Here is a 15,657-nt window from a genome sequence, read left to right on the forward strand (position 1 = left end):
GTGGTGGCCAGCTGGCTTCCGCCCCTGCCAGCAGAACCGCGCTTTTTTTTTTTTTTTGTATTTTTTTATGAAGATGGAATGGGGAGAGACAGTCAGACAGACTCCTGCGTGCGCCCGACCGGGATCCACCTGGCATGCCCACCAGGGGGCGACGCTCTGCCCACCAGGGGGCGATGCTCTGCCCCTCCGGGGCGTCGCTCTGTTGCAACCAGAGCCACTCCAGCGCCTGGGGCAGAGGCCACGGAGCCATCCCCAGCGCCTGGGCCATCTTTGCTCCAATGGAGCCTTGGCTGCGGGAGGGAAAGAGAGAGACAGAGAGGACGGAGAGGGGGAGGGGTAGAGAAGCAGATGGGCGCTTCTCCTGTGTGCCCTGGCCAGGAATTGAACCCGTGACTTCTGCACGCCAGGCCGACACTCTACCACTGAGCCAACCAGCCAGGGCTAGAACCGCACTTTTGTCTCCCGCTGCTACCCGCCCTCTGGCATGCCCTCAGCTTCGTGAGTGGGGGTGTTGCAGCTCGGACCCTAAGACTCACTACTGTAGACCCAAAAGCTCTCTCCTTCTATGCGACTCTGCTCTGAGTGCTGCGAGGGAGCTTGTTTGGCTGCTCTCCTGCTTCCCTTTGCTGGTATTGCTGTTTCCTGGGGGAAATACTCACTTCAGCTTTGGGGAGTGACTCGTCCCAGGGCTTAGGGTGCCTATCTCCCAAAATGTCTCTCCCTGTGCCTCCTAGATTACACTCTTTTACTGTTACTCTGGTCCTCTCCTCTCTCCCCGTCCCCAGGAGCCCCAGGTGAGTGGTTGTGAGAGAGATGTTCTGCGCAGTCCCTTTAAGAAGGATCCTGGGTCTGAGAAATCAGACTCTTTCTCACAAACAGTATCCTGACTTGTTTCCAGCTAAATACTGTCCTTTAGCCTCTTCTGGGCTCTGGGGCTGCAGGCTGGGGCTTTGTTCCTGGGTCTCAGGACCCTTTCCCCTCTGCTAAACTCACTTCCCGCCATGCGAGTCTCTCCCTGCTGCCGTTCACTCCGGGGAGCTGGGCAGCCCTCTCTGCATTTCCACTTTTCCTATCAGTCTCGGTGTGGCTTCTTCAGTGTTCCTTGGTTGAAGAGTCCTCTTAGTTTAGTCCAAAGTTGGTTTTTCCAGATGATAGTTCTTAAAATTAGTTTGTAATCCACTTTGGTTCTGGGAGGTAGATGTTGGTACGTCCACCTACTCCAGTGCCATCTTGTCTCTCTCCAGCTTTGGTATTTTAATTATGATGTGTCTTGATGTAGGTTTCTTTGGGTTTCTCTTTAATGGAGTTCTCTGTGCTTCTTGAACTTGTGAGCGTTTCTCCTGCATTAATTTAGGGAAGTTTTCAGCTATGATATGATTGAACAAAGTCTCTATTCCTTGTTCTTTCTCTTCTTCTTCAAGAAACCCTATGTTATTAATGTTATTACTCTTCATGTTGTCACAGAGCTCTCTTAAGAGTTTCCTCAGATTTTTTGAGTCTCTTTTCTTTTTTCTTCTCTGCTTTCATGCCTTCATTCCACTTGTCCTCCAAGTCACTGATTTGATCCTCAGCTCCATCCATCCTATTTTTAATTCCTTCCGTTGTGGTCTTCATTTCTGATATTGTATTTGTCATCTCCAATTGATCCTTTTTTAATATTTCAACATCCTTTTTTATACTTGCTATTTCTTTATTTAGGTGTTCGTAATGAGCATCCATTGTTGTTCTAAGATCCCTAAGCATCCTTACAATTATTATTTTGAACTCCGCATCTGGAAGTTTGGTTATTTCCATATCACTCAGTTCGTTTTCTGGATGTTTCTCTTGTGTCTTCATTTGGATTGCACTTCTCTGTCTTCTCATTATGTCTCTGTGTTTGGGTGTTTTGTTTGTAGAGCTGGTTGAGTCCAGGCTTGGTGTTGTCTGCCTCCTGTTTTCATTTGTGTTATTTCTAGGTCTTCTTGGGTTGACATCAGCTACTATTTGTAATCCATTTTTGAATTTGGGCTGCTTTGAAGTCTTGATTTGTTTGTTTTCTTAACAGGTGATTGTCTTGTTTGCTGATCTCAGCAGGGGGATTATTAGAACTGTATCCAGGAATGCGGTAGCTGTAACCTGAGACTCTGAAGGCCTGTTCTTCAAGTTACTCTCTCTGGGGGCAGGGTGTTTTCTCAGTTTCAGTAGGGGGAGGTGTATCTCAGATCTCCATGGAGACCTGAGTTACTGCCCCTCCTCCCCACTTCTTGTTTTTAGCTGTCTTGTCTCACTGATTGGAGCTGGAGAGATGTCTGGAGATCTGTGACCCAGAAGCATTCAGTGTTTTGTTTTGTGGAAGGATCAGCCCCTCCCCCAGCTATGGCCATCTCCAGCACTGGATGAGTCAGCTTCTCAGGTTGTCCCCTGCATTCATCTGCCCCTCACGAACTGTCTCTCTCTCTCCTCTTTCTTTTTGGAAGACAAGCCAGCCCTTTCAACACACCTCGTTCCCTGGTCACCAGGTAAGTGAGCAGTACTGCTGTGAGCAGTATTTTCTGCTCTTTTCCTTGGAGTGAGAGCCCTTCTGGGCTCTCAGCCTCACCACCCCTCTGCCCCTGTTCCTGCAAGCACGGGAGATTCAGTCAATCCCTTCCAGGTTTGTTGTGGCTTCTACTTTGCTCCTTGGTTTTTGAGAGCTGTTCTTTTAGTCCAGAGTTGGTTTTTCATGCTGATTGTTCATAAATTAGTTTGTAATACAGTTCAGTGGTGTGAGCTGGGAGTCTATGCGTCTGTCTACTCCGCTGCCATCCAATGTTGAGCATTTTTTCATCTGCCTATTGGCCATATTTATGTCGTCTTTGGAGAAGAGTCTATTCATTTCTTTAGTCAATTTTTTGATTGGATTGTTTATCTTCCTGGTGTTGAGTTTTACAAGTTCTTTATAAATTTTGGTTATTAACCCCTTATCAGAGGTATTGTCGAATATATTCTCCCATTGTGTGGTTTGTCTTTTTATTCTGTTCATATTGTCTTTAGCTGTGCAAAAGTTTTTTAGTTTGATATAGTCCCATTTGTTTGTCCTTTCTTTTATTTCACTTGCCCATGGAGATCAATCAGCAAGTATGTTGCTGCGAGGGAGTTTTGAATAGCAAAGGGAGAAGATGTGATTTTTGTCTGGCTGAGGGTAACCTGGAGCAGACATGGGCTAAGGAGGTTGCACCAAGAAGACGTGTTTGAAGGCAGGTTTTGAAAGATAAGCAGGAGCAGGCAGAGGAATGAGTTAGGAAGATAAGGATTGCTGTAGTCCAGGAACTTTACCAAGAACTTTAGAGACATTATCTCACTTTAGTTCTCTCAGGGCTCCTCCAAAAATGAGTGTCCTTTTCCTCATTTTAGTGACAGTAAAGCTAAGACTCAGAGTTTAAGGCACTTGCCCAAGGTATCTTTGTTATTCAGGGGGCCAAGCTTTATACCTAGGTCTGTTCAACACCAAGCCATTGCACCAGAAGTCACTGGTATCAGTAATGAACAATGCAGCATGTTTGAAGAAGTCAGGTAGCACAATGCCACTGAAGCAAAGAATACAAAGAGAATTGACTAAAGAGGTAGAGCAGAGGCATGAGAGCATGAGGCATGGGCTCAAAACCATCAGTGCCATGGTAACTATATTGGCATTTTTTCTGTATGTCGTGTGGAGCCTTGGATGGCTTAGTTTTAGACTAGTGAATGACATCATGGTTTCTAAAGAAATGAAGGAGCTAAAATCAACAGAAGATTTGTGTAACTGTTTGACTTGAACTTGTGTTCGAATTGGCTTTATTATTTCCTGAATGCACAGTTGCTGGGAAGTGTTAGAGTTCTACTCCCCTGTGTTCTGGCTGTCAGCCAACATAGGAGTAAAAATTCACTATGAATAGTCAGCCAGGAGGCGTGAATTTTTAAGAAATACTTCTAATTGCTTTTTACATTCATTTTCAATGAAATGGAAAGCTTTTGCTATATTGTGATTTTTGATCATTGCTTTGTTTTAATGCATGTTTATGAAAACATAAAGTAACAAATCATCAGATACCTGATCAAGTTGCCAAATCATTTCTAGGATTTGCCCAAACTTTTATGATCCGTCTTCTACTTCCTGGTTTTATGTGTTCAGAAACATCCACCATAAGCTCTCAGCCCCATGGCATAATGAGGAATAGGGTCAGAATCAGGCAAGCAGAAATCAGAGTCAACTGTTGTTCTAAAAAATTCTAGTCTGTGTTTTCTTGGTGAGGAGTTTTCTGCTTTGTATTTGGTGACCCATGTGAGATTCATGCTACAAGGAAGTTTGATAATCTGAGACTGAGGGAGACCTTGACTCATGGTCCATCCCCTTCCCTGTCTCCCTGATGGAGCATTTTTCATGCCACCCACAGCTCAGACTAAAGCATGGCTGCTGCCTGTCATGCAGATGAGAACATGCTTTGTTCCAAGTGGAGTAGAGTGTTTTTCCTCTCCTTTTTGTTTGGTGTATTTCTTCTCCTTCTGTTTCAAATACATTCCTTGCCCAACTCCAGGCTGTCTCTCTAGGACCTTTCTCCTTTTCTTGGGCTCATAAGCATCAGACTAACCTGCAGCTATCTAGAAACAGACTGGCTGGACAGAGAGGAATGGGCAGGCACAGTTCTGAAATTTGTACCCATCACTGAGAGCCAAGCTGCATAAGAATTTATGTTAGAAAAGAGGAGTAATAACATGAGTAATAGGGAAATTTTTTAAAAAATGTCTAGCAAACCATAGATATTAGGAATGCAATCAGGCACTTCAGCTAATCATTTGGAGAAGTGAGTTTCAGTAAATCAAGTACCCCTTGTCAGTTAGTGAGCATTGAATATGTGTCCCAATCTTGATTATCAATGCATTTAATAATGGTTAGTAATATCTGGATTTCTATTGATGAATAGCCCATTTTTAAAAAGAGACGTACATGTGTATTTATTAGACACTTTGTTTTAGGAATGTTTTGATAGAAAGTATTTATATTTAGAATCTGATGCCTATGGAAATGTCTACCGACTTTAAAGCAGGTTTATTCCAAAATTACTCATTCATTTGTTCAACCAGTGCTACTGAGCATCATCCAGGAGAACCAGACCAGGTGCTCCCTATGTGCTGGGGGTACAGTGGGGATCTCTTTCATGAAATGGCATGGCCTCATTCCTAATCTCATTCTTCAAATCAGCTGGTAGGTACAGCTTTGAGAGCTGTCTCTTTTGGAAGGCTGGATGGGCCCACACTTTGAATGTGTCTTGTTTCCACTGTTTTTATTTTGTTTTAATAAGCTTTATAAAGTTCGTGGGTTACACTCTTACACTCTCCAGGAGCTTACACTTTGTAAGGCAGTGCTTTCAAAGTGTGATTACTTGAACAGAAATGCCAGCATTATCTGGGGACTGCTATAAATGCAGATTTTTAGGCCCCACTCAGACCTACTGAATCTGAAAATGATGGTCAAGTCTATTTATCTGTCTTTTAACAGGCCTTTCTGGTGATTGGGAGGGTTTGAGAATTACTGCAAAAGAGAGATAACAAATGAATAAGGACACCCAGGAGCACAGTGCTATGAGGAAAATAAAGTAGCAAAGAAGATCGAGTGTAAAAGGGTGCGCTTTTTCCCAGTGTGGTCAGGTGAGTAGTCTTTGAGGTGCTCTTTGAGACCTTACATGAATGATGTGAGGAAGAAAACTGTGAAATGTCTGAGGCTTAGGCTTTGCAGTAATCTAGGTTAGAGAGGTTAGTCAGTTGAGGTGTGGTTGGAATTGTGATGTATTCAGAAAGTAAAGACTCTACAATTTGCTGTTGAATTAATCGGAAGTGTGGTATACACATGCAGGATGATCTAAAGTTGTCAGTCTAAGTGACTGACGGTTGGATGGCAATCCCTCATAATGAGAGAGGAAACTGCAAAATGGGCAGGGGTGGAAGAGCAGGTTTGGGGAGAAGAATAACATGTTTGGTTTGGAAAATGTTAAGTTTCAAAGTCTACTGGCCACCTACGAAGCTATATATGAGCCTGCCTTACAGGGAAAAAGTTTGGAGCTGGGCATATTAATTGGGGAGTCATCATCGTATAACTGGTATTTACAGAAATGAGCCAGAATGAGATCACTAGTGAATGAACGTACATAGAGGAAGAAAGTGGTCTGATCACCTAGAGATGGTTATACCAACATTGCTGAGGGTAGAAGACGGGTAGGCAGAGATAGTAAAAAAAGAAAAAATTATTGTATTTTTCTGAAGTGAGAAGCAGGGGAGAGACAGACAGACAGACTCCCGCATGCACCTGACCGGGATTCACCCGGCATGCCCACCAGGGGGCGATGGTCGACCCATGTGGGGCACTACTTCATTGCAACGGGAGCCATTCTAGCGCCTGAGGTGGAGGCCATGGAGCAATTCTCAGCACCCAGGCCAACTTTGCTCCAGTGGAGCCTTGGCTGCAGGAGGGGAAGAGAGAGAGAGAAAGGAGAGGGGGAAGGGTAGAGAAGCAGATGGGCGCTTTTCTTGTGTGCCCAGGCTGGGAATTGAACCTGAGACTTCCACATGCTGGTCCAATGCTCTACCACTGAGCTAGCCAGCCAGGGCAAGATAGTAAAAATGGTAATGAATGCTATATTTATTTTGAGATTTATATGTTCAAGTGGCATCATCTTTCCCCATTCCCAAGTTTAACACCTTCATTGGGTTTACCACTTTTTCGTTTTTGAGTGGCCTTGGGCCGTACTGTCCCTTTTGATTTGCACGGGCCAGAGCTTCTTGCCTTACCAGCAGGTGGTTTGCCTTCACAGCCCTGGGAAATGAGTTCACCTATATAGCATGCTTTGAAAAGTGTGCTATCTAGCAACCATTATTTAAGTGTTCATAATTTTTACTGTCATCATTATGTTGACTTTTATATTTGAGAGACTTTAATATTGCCAACCAGATGGAATTTGAAGAACTAAAAGTTGGTTTTAATATTTTTAAATAATTTTATCATTCCCTTTTCAAATCTTTCTAAGTGGAAACATCCTGATTTCTCTTGCCTTTTTTTTTTTTTTTGCTATCATCTGTTTCACTTTATCACTATGTACATTCAAAATACTTTAGATGCTTCCATTGAAACAACATGGAAAATTTTTTCAGCAAAGACTCTTTAATGTCAGAGTTACTATTTCAAAATTTAACAACAGTCACTGGCCATGTAAAATTTAGTCTTAGTGGAATTTGCTATTATGTTATGTAATGTTATAGCTGACTGATTACATTTGATACAGTGAAGGTTGATATTAAAATTTGACAGACTTTGACTCTGGATGGTTGTCTCAGTGGTAGCACATCAGCCCAGCATGTAGAAGTCCTAGGTTCGATTCCTGGTCAGAGCACACAGGAGAAGCGACCATCTGCTTCTCCACCCCTCCCCATCTGCCCTTCTCTCTCTCTCTTTCTCTCTCTCTCTCTCCCTCTCTTTCTCTCTCTCTCTCTCTCTCTCTCTCTCTCTCTCTCTCCCCCCCTCCTCTCTCCCCCTCTCCCTCTCCTCCTCCTGCAGCCATGGCTCAAATGGTTCCACCAAGGTGACCCTGGGCACTGAGGATGGCTCCATGGCCTCACCTCAGGGTCTAAAATGGCTCTATTGCTGAGCAACGGAGCAGCAGCCCCAGATGGGCAGATCATCACCCTTTACGGGTTTGCTGGGTAGATCCTGATTGGGGCACATGCGAGAGTCTGTCTGCCTCCTCACCTCTCACTAATTAAAAAAAATGTTTTGATAGACTTTGCAAAATCTTACTATGTGTTTTGAGACCTTGGGCGCTCTGCTGAGTTTACTACAGAGCACTTCTAAGAGTATGAGGGAATCAGTGATTGAAAGGAAGACAAGGGTAGTGTTGGCAAAGTAAGAAAATTGTAAAGCAAGAAAATGAGTTACTACAAATTACTGTCTTATCAGTATTGGGAGTCAAAGAAAAAATTTCCAATTGGAGATTTTTGCTTTTTTCCTGAGTATATACAAATAAGGATTAAATATAGTATAATAGTATTTTCCAAGTAAAAGAAAATGCCTTCCTGCTGTAGGACTTTATATCAAAATTGGTGAGGCTTCAAATGCAATTATAAATTTACCCAAAAATTATTTGGAAACTTTTAGCGCCACTTTTTTTATTCTCTCTCTCAATTGGTGCAGAGATTGTCATCTGAGGTCTCCACTGTGACATTAACATCACACCTGATTACTGCTGCATGCCCTCACTGGGTTTGCACAGGGAATGGGCACCTAAATAAAAATGCCTTATCTTCTATGTAGTCGGCGCTATTTTTTCACAATGAAATTATGTTTAACCTAATGATATTTATCATTCTCAAGTGGACTCTTAGTAGCAACTCTATAGGCACCTGTTTGTTGACTTTTAGATTCTGTATTTTAAGACCTAGCAATATTTTTTTTTATTGAGATTGCATTGTCTTTAAGAAAAATAACTCATTTACCAGTGATTAAGTTTTTAAACTATATCCAGGATGTAAAAACTCACTGAACAACATGCTTTTCTGTCAAATTTGCTAAAGAAAAACAGTGCTTTAATTAAGGCAAGTCAACATAGGAAACAATAGTAGTACAAGCATGGAAATGTGCCTTCTAAACCTCTCGGCATCTGGTAGCAGAGATCTATGTTTCAGGAATAATCTGCTTAGTAAGTTCATAATGAGACATGTGGTACGTGGGGCAGTGAAGAGTCAGTGAATGCTATTTATTATCCATTTACTTTTTAAAAACATTTGGTGCCAGTCTTAACTGATTTTATTTCTTTTACTTGTTACATCTCATTTTATATCATTTATATTGATAAAATAGTGTTTGTAATGTTAATCTATCCAAGTCCATCAGTGAAATAAAGTATGGACTTAATAAGACCTTTACATTTTAGAACCATTAGGAAACATTTTTTTGTCCGTATTTTTAAACATAATGAATATAACAGCAGAAGCATAATTAAATAACTAGCTACCTGCAGTCTGAAAGGATGACTGCCTCTCCTCTTTCTAAATAAGTAGAGAGTTAAACAGTTCTAATCTTATATTTGATGATAGTGTTTGTACAACCTAGTAGTTGCCCCCTTTCCTCTCTTTTTCTTCCCTAATAATAAAAATACTGCTTCTGGCATTAAATGAGTACAAGATAAGTAGAAAGGCCATGAGCTTGATGCGGTTTCCTTTCTTTCTGCTCTCTCCTCCCCCTCCCAACCTACATTTCTTGGCATCTTTCTGCTCTCTGTTTGTTAGAGCTCTGACTCTGACGTAAAGAACTCACAGCAAGTGACCCCTGTGGCAAACCTGTAAAACATTATACAACATGAATAAGAACTTTCTTATTAGATCTGCAGCTGGCTGAGTGCAGACATATGGCAGCAAGGATGTTTTGGAAGAAAGGCATTGCTTGACAAAGAACCCAGTCTTTTGAATAAAGGTTTACACTGGCACTCCTTGATGTTTATAATACCTGATGCCAGGGGCAAGACTTTTTTCCCCCATTATATTGTTATTTTACTCTTTAAACCCCATCATTTCATGTGTTGAGGTGGCTAAAATGTAGAAGCAGACATTTTATGTGTGTCTGTGTAACTTTAAAAAGAAAAAATAGTGAAACCTGCAGAACATTCTCAGGCTCTGCCTTCGTAGCTGGAAGTGCTGGATTCTCTGAGGCCCAGGCTCTAATGGAAAGTGAGGGAATTTGTGACAATGGACCAGCGCTTTCTGAGCAGGATTAACAATGATGATCAAAGAGTACATGGACTTTGGAATGCCCCGGCAACTTGAATAGGGTGTTTTGGGTCATTGTTATTCTTTTTAATTGCAAGTAGTAACTCTCAATTGCTAACATGTTAGGTTGGGAATAATTTGCAAGTGAGGAAGTTGTCGAATTGATTTCCATCTGATCTGCTGTTCCTTAGTCTTTTCACTGGAGCTTTGCTTTCATTTCATCCTCTTTCTCAAACCCCAGCTACTAGTATGATGAAGAACATGGTCATGTTTTGGGATCTGAACTAGCACACTGGTGTTGAATAATATATATAGTGAAATTTTCTGAAGGTGGCACTTGCTCCGTTGCCCCAGGAGGAATGATGACACTTTGAATTACAGGCACAGGTGCAGACAAGCTACATCTATTGGCTAGCTAAGGTGTATGAAAGCTACTGCTACTACTAGGGATATCTAGCTCCCTTTATTATCGACTCTTTGTACCCTTGATGATATTTATAATGTTCAAAACCTTTGACGTGGGCATTTACTCTTACTAGCCCTTATTGTCCCTATTATAGTAAAAACTTATTGCTAAGTAAAATATGCTCACTATACATACCTGATAATATTTTTATTAATATCCCCAATTGGCAGCTGAGAAAACTGAGGCAGGGAGACGTGACCTTCCCAGAACACACATCACAGCAGAGACAGGCTGAGTAGAGATTGTCGCCCTTAGCAAATATGTGCTGGCTGACACTTTTGATTTGTTAAAGTGAGTATGTTCTGAGCAGTGCCTATTTATAGAACAAACATAGTGTATGATGAGAATAGACTCCAGTTTAGAAAAATTGAAGAACATTAGAAAAGGTGTTAATAAGAATAAGAATATTGGAAGCACTTTGTTATGAGAATGATCTACCATATTTCCTGAATACTTAGGTTTTTCTGTTAAAAATTCGTGGGCAAGACAGACATGTTTGTCTTATTTTGTTGACTCCATGTATATAAAAAGAATGAAGGTCTGAAAACTGTTACAGAATCATAAACAGAATGGCTAGAAAGGTTTTAAAGATAATCTGAACTAGGAGTCCTAAATCTCTAAACCAGATCTATTAGAGGAATTTCATGGTCAATCACTATACACAACTGATTCTACTCAGGCTTTTCTAAAAAGTGTGGGAGGCAGGACAGCTCTTATCAGGATCTTTCATTCAGCAGGTGTTATCAATACCACTCATTAAGTATATTCTGTATTTTGAGAAAATGAAAATTGCTTCATTCATAAATCATTGAGAGTCCCCTTAAGTGGTCTATAGTCCCAATATGATACCTGAGAAAACTAAGACTCATATATTATTTGTTGAATTATATCACCTACCAAAAAGATATATTGACATCCTAATCCACAGTACCTTAGAATGTGACCTCATTTGGAAATAGTGTTTTTACAAGGTTAAATCTGACTCATCTCAGTACACTCTTCTCCAGAAACTGAAAATAAGATTCAGTATATATATCATGAAATACATATTAGTACCAAGTAATAAATTCAAATATAATTATTCAAGGATTAAATATGAGTCTACAAATAAAAACTAAAGACTTAAAAATAAATTTTTATAAAGAATTGGCGTTATGTGTTGATGGAAATGCAGATTGACGTAGCCACTGAGGAAAGTAGTATGTAGTTATATCAAAAAATTAAGAATGAAACTGCCGCCCTGGCTGGTTGGCTCAGTGGTAGTGTCGGCCTGGCGTGCAGAAGTCCTGGGTTCGATTTCTGGCCGGGGCACACAGGAGAAGCGCCATCTGCTTCTCTACTTTTTCCCCTCTCCTTTCTCTTTCTCTCTTCCCCTCCTGCAGCCAAGGCTTCATTGGAGCAAAGTTGGCCCGGGCGGTGAGGGTGACTCCATGGCCTCCACCTCAGGTGCTAGAAAGGCTCCAGTTGCAGCAGAGCAATGCCCCAGATAGGCCCAGCATCACCCCCTGGTGGGCATGCTGGGTGGATCCCAGTTGAACATGTGCGGGAGTCTGTCTGGCCGTCTCCCTTCTCCTAACTTCGGAAAAATACAAAAAAAAAAAAAAAATGAAAATGCCTTATGACCCAGCAATTCTACTTTGGGAATATATCCAAAGAAACCTAAAATACTAATTTGAAAAAATATATACACTCCTATGTTCATTTAAGTGTTATTTGCTATAGCCAAGATTTGTAAGCAACACAAGTGTCCATCAGTAGATGAGCAGATAAAAAAAACCTGTGGTACATTTACACAATGGAATACTACTCATCCTTAAAAAGAAGGAAATCTACCTTTTGCAACAGCATGGATGGACCTGGAGAATATTATGCTAGGTGAAATAAGCCAGTCAGAGAAAGACAAGTACCATAGGACTTTATTCATATGTGGAATCTGATGAATAAAATGAGCTAACAAGCAAAATAGAGACAGACTCTTAGGTAGAGAGCAGGCTGACAGCTTTTGGAGTTGTGGAGGCTTTCTGGCTCACGGAGGTGGAAGGGTTGCGCAAAAAAGAAAAGAAAAGAAAAAGAAAAGTGCATGGACATGGACAAAAGTGTGGTGATTGTGGGGTGGGAGGATCACTACACTATTGTGGGTGGAGTGGGGGAGTGGGAGAAGGTGGCAGAGGGAAAGAAAAACTTTTTTTTTTTACATTGAGAACATTACACTAATACAGAAAAAGCTAAGAACTATATGATTTCACACACAGGTGGGATATAAAAATGAGACTCATGGACATAGATAAAAGTGATGTGGTTACCAGGGTGGAGGGGACGAGTAAAGAAGACATATACAAGGTGACGGAAAGTGATTTGACTCTGGGTGATGGACACACAACACAATCAACAGTTCAAATGCTATAGAAATGTTTACCTGAAACCTATGCACTCTTACTGATCAATAACACCCCATTAAATTTAATTTAAAAAGACTTTAAAAAATGCTTTCATTAAAAAAGCATTATGGAAAACCCCATTTAAAAATTCCTCCATTTCTCTTAAAGTTAAAATTAATTAGTAAATTAAAGAGAGAAATGGGCATGCCTCAATAAGCCGAACATATAAAAAAATGGAGCATCAATCGATCAAGCCCTCCCCCAGGCTTTCTCATCTGTGCACATTAATTGGAATAATGCTCTGTTCATTTTAAAGAAAGGAACCGTATTCTTTTTTTTTTATTCATTTCAGAGAGGAGAGAGAGAGAAAGATAGGTAAAGGGGGGAGGAGCCAGAAGCATCAAGTCCCATTCGTGCCTTGACCAAGCAAGCCCAGGGTTTCTAACCCGCGACCTCAGCATGCCAGGTTGACACTTTTATCCACTGCACCACCACAGGTCAGGCAGTAACCATATTCTTTTTTTTTTTTTTTTAATTTTATTTTTTTAATGGGGTGACATCAATAAATCAGGATACATATATTCAAAGATAACAAGTCCAGGTTATCTTGTCGTTCAATTATGTTGCATACCCATCACCCAAAGTCCGATTGTCCTCTGTCACCTTCTATCTTGTTTTCTTTGTGCCCCTCCCCCTCCCCCTTTCCCTCTCCCATTCCCCCCTCCCCCCCGTAACCACCACACTCTTATCAAGGTCTCTTAGTTTCACTTTTATGTCCCACCTACGTATGGAATAATGCAGTTCCTGGTTTTTTCTGATTTACTTATTTCGCTTCGTATCATGTTATCAAGATCCCACCATTTTGCTGTAAATGTTCCGATGTCATCATTTCTTATGGCTGAGTAGTATTCCATAGTGTATATGTGCCACATCTTCTTTATCCAGTCATCTATTGACGGGCTTTTTGGTTGTTTCCATGTCCTGGCCACTGTGAACAATGCTGCAATAAACATGGGGCTGCATGTGTCTTTACGTATCAATGTTTCTGAGTTTTTTGGGTATATACCCAGTAGAGGGATTGCTGGGTCATAAGGTAGTTCTATTTTCAGTTTTTTGAGGAACCACCATACTTTCTTCCATAATGGTTGTACTACTTTACATTCCCACCAACAGTGTATGAGGGTTCCTTTTTCTCCACAGCCTCTCCAACATTTGCTATTACCTGTCTTGCTAATAATAGCTAATCGAACAGGTGTGAGGTGGTATCTCATTGCCGTTTTGATTTGCATTTCTCTAATAGCTAAAGAAGATGAGCATCTTTTCATATATCTGTTGGCCATTTGTATTTCTTCCTGGGAGAAGTGTCTGTTCATGTCCTCTTCCCATTTTTTTATTGGATTGTTTGTTTGTTTGTTGTTGAGTTTTATGAGTTCTTTGTATATTTTGGATATTAGGCCCTTATCTGAGCTGTTGTTTGAAAATATCATTTCCCATTTAGTTGGCTTTCTGTTTATTTTGCTATCAGTTTCTCTTGCTGAGCAAAAACTTCTTAGTCTGATGTAGTCCCATTCATTAATTTTTGCCTTCACTTCTCTTGCCATTGGAGTCAAATTCATAAAATGCTCTTTAAAACCCAGGTCCATGAGTTGAGTACCTATGTCTTCTTCTATATACTTAATTGTTTCAGGTCTTATGTTTAGATCTTTGATCCATTTTGAGTTAATTTTTGTACAGGGGGAGAGACTATAGTACAGTTTCATTCTTTTGCATGTGGCTTTCCAGTTTTCCCAGCACCATTTATTGAAGAGGCTTTCTTTTCTCCATTGTGTGTTGTTGGCCCCTTTATCAAAAATTATTTGACTATATATATGTGGTTTTATTTCTGGACTTTCTATTCTGTTCCATTGGTCTGAGTGTCTATTTTTCTGCCAATACCATGCTGTTTTGATTGTCGTGGCCCTATAATATAGTTTGAAGTCAGGTATTGTAATGCCCCCAGTTTCATTCTTTTTCTTTAGGATTGCTTTGGCTATTCGGGGTTTTTTATAGTTCCATATAAATCTGATGATTTTTTGCTCTATTTCCTTAAAAAAGTCATTGGAAGTTTGATGGGAATTGCATTAAATTTGTATATTGCTTTGGGTAATATGGCCATCTTGATTATATTTATTCTTCCTAGCCAAGAACAAGGTATATTCTTCCATCTCATTATATCTTCTTCAATTTCCCTTAACAATGGAGTAACCATATTCTTAAAAACCTTTCAATGTGAGTTCTGACAGGATTTAATTAAAGCCTTATTGCAAATCAGAATTGGGATTCTGAAAACTAAAAGAGATTTAATGTTGTCTCGTTCATTTTTCAGCCAAATAAAAACACGCTTTTTTATTATAATCCAAACGTCTGATCCTTTGAAATATCACCTAAAACCAGGCTGCTTAAAGTTTCCAAAGACCATCAGGGTTTTCCTTATCAGGACATATTTCTGGTACCTATACAATTCTCCTCCTAGCTACATCCTATCAGACTAGTTCCTATTTATTTTGACATTCCAAAACAGAATTGTTCCAGTATTTGTTCTACTAACCTCAGCAAAAGCAGTGCCTCTTGTATTCAAAAACTTTAATCTTTGCAGATACATTTTCCATATGTATTCTTGCAGTAGTTTGTAATACATTATAAACAGTTATCTTTTATTATTCCATCATTATAGGCACAATATGTTTATTGGATGTGAAGAGAAGTACTCTTAGAATTTATATTTCTGATGCTGGTCCTCATATTAAATTCACAACAAATGCATAGTCAATCATTTAAAAATTACTTAATAATTTATCTATATTTCTTCTACTCACAGCCATTATATCAGATAAAAAAGCACTTTTATGTTCATTCTTTCATTTGCTCCATTATAAAATTGCTATGAGATGGGCAATATAAATAATTACCCCTCTTTTACTTAGAAATTGAAGTTCAGAGAAATGAAATAAATTTCTGAAAGTCACATACATAGTAGAGCCTAGAAGTAAACCTTAGTGTGAAATTTGTTACATTGGAAAAAAATAT

At 40.2% G+C, this 15,657-nt stretch overlaps 1 protein-coding gene across 2 annotated transcripts in view; it reads left to right on the top strand.

The window, feature by feature from the left end:
- PDE3A (phosphodiesterase 3A) overlaps nucleotides 1-15,657 on the top strand; it is a 326,308-nt gene that overhangs the window by 166,115 nt on the left and 144,536 nt on the right. The window contains exon 1 of one of the 2 annotated variants that reach the window (XM_066264581.1): nucleotides 5,622-5,643. The exons of the other annotated variant lie outside the window; for it this stretch is intronic. The gene's annotated coding sequence lies outside the window, so the exon portion shown is untranslated. Of the gene's footprint in view, nucleotides 1-5,621; nucleotides 5,644-15,657 lie in introns of those variants that run through there. 2 annotated transcript variants of the gene reach the window in all.

The sequence above is a fragment of the Saccopteryx bilineata genome, chromosome 1 (genome assembly GCF_036850765.1).
Source record: "Saccopteryx bilineata isolate mSacBil1 chromosome 1, mSacBil1_pri_phased_curated, whole genome shotgun sequence".
In the NCBI taxonomy this organism is placed as follows: Eukaryota; Metazoa; Chordata; class Mammalia; order Chiroptera; family Emballonuridae; genus Saccopteryx; species Saccopteryx bilineata.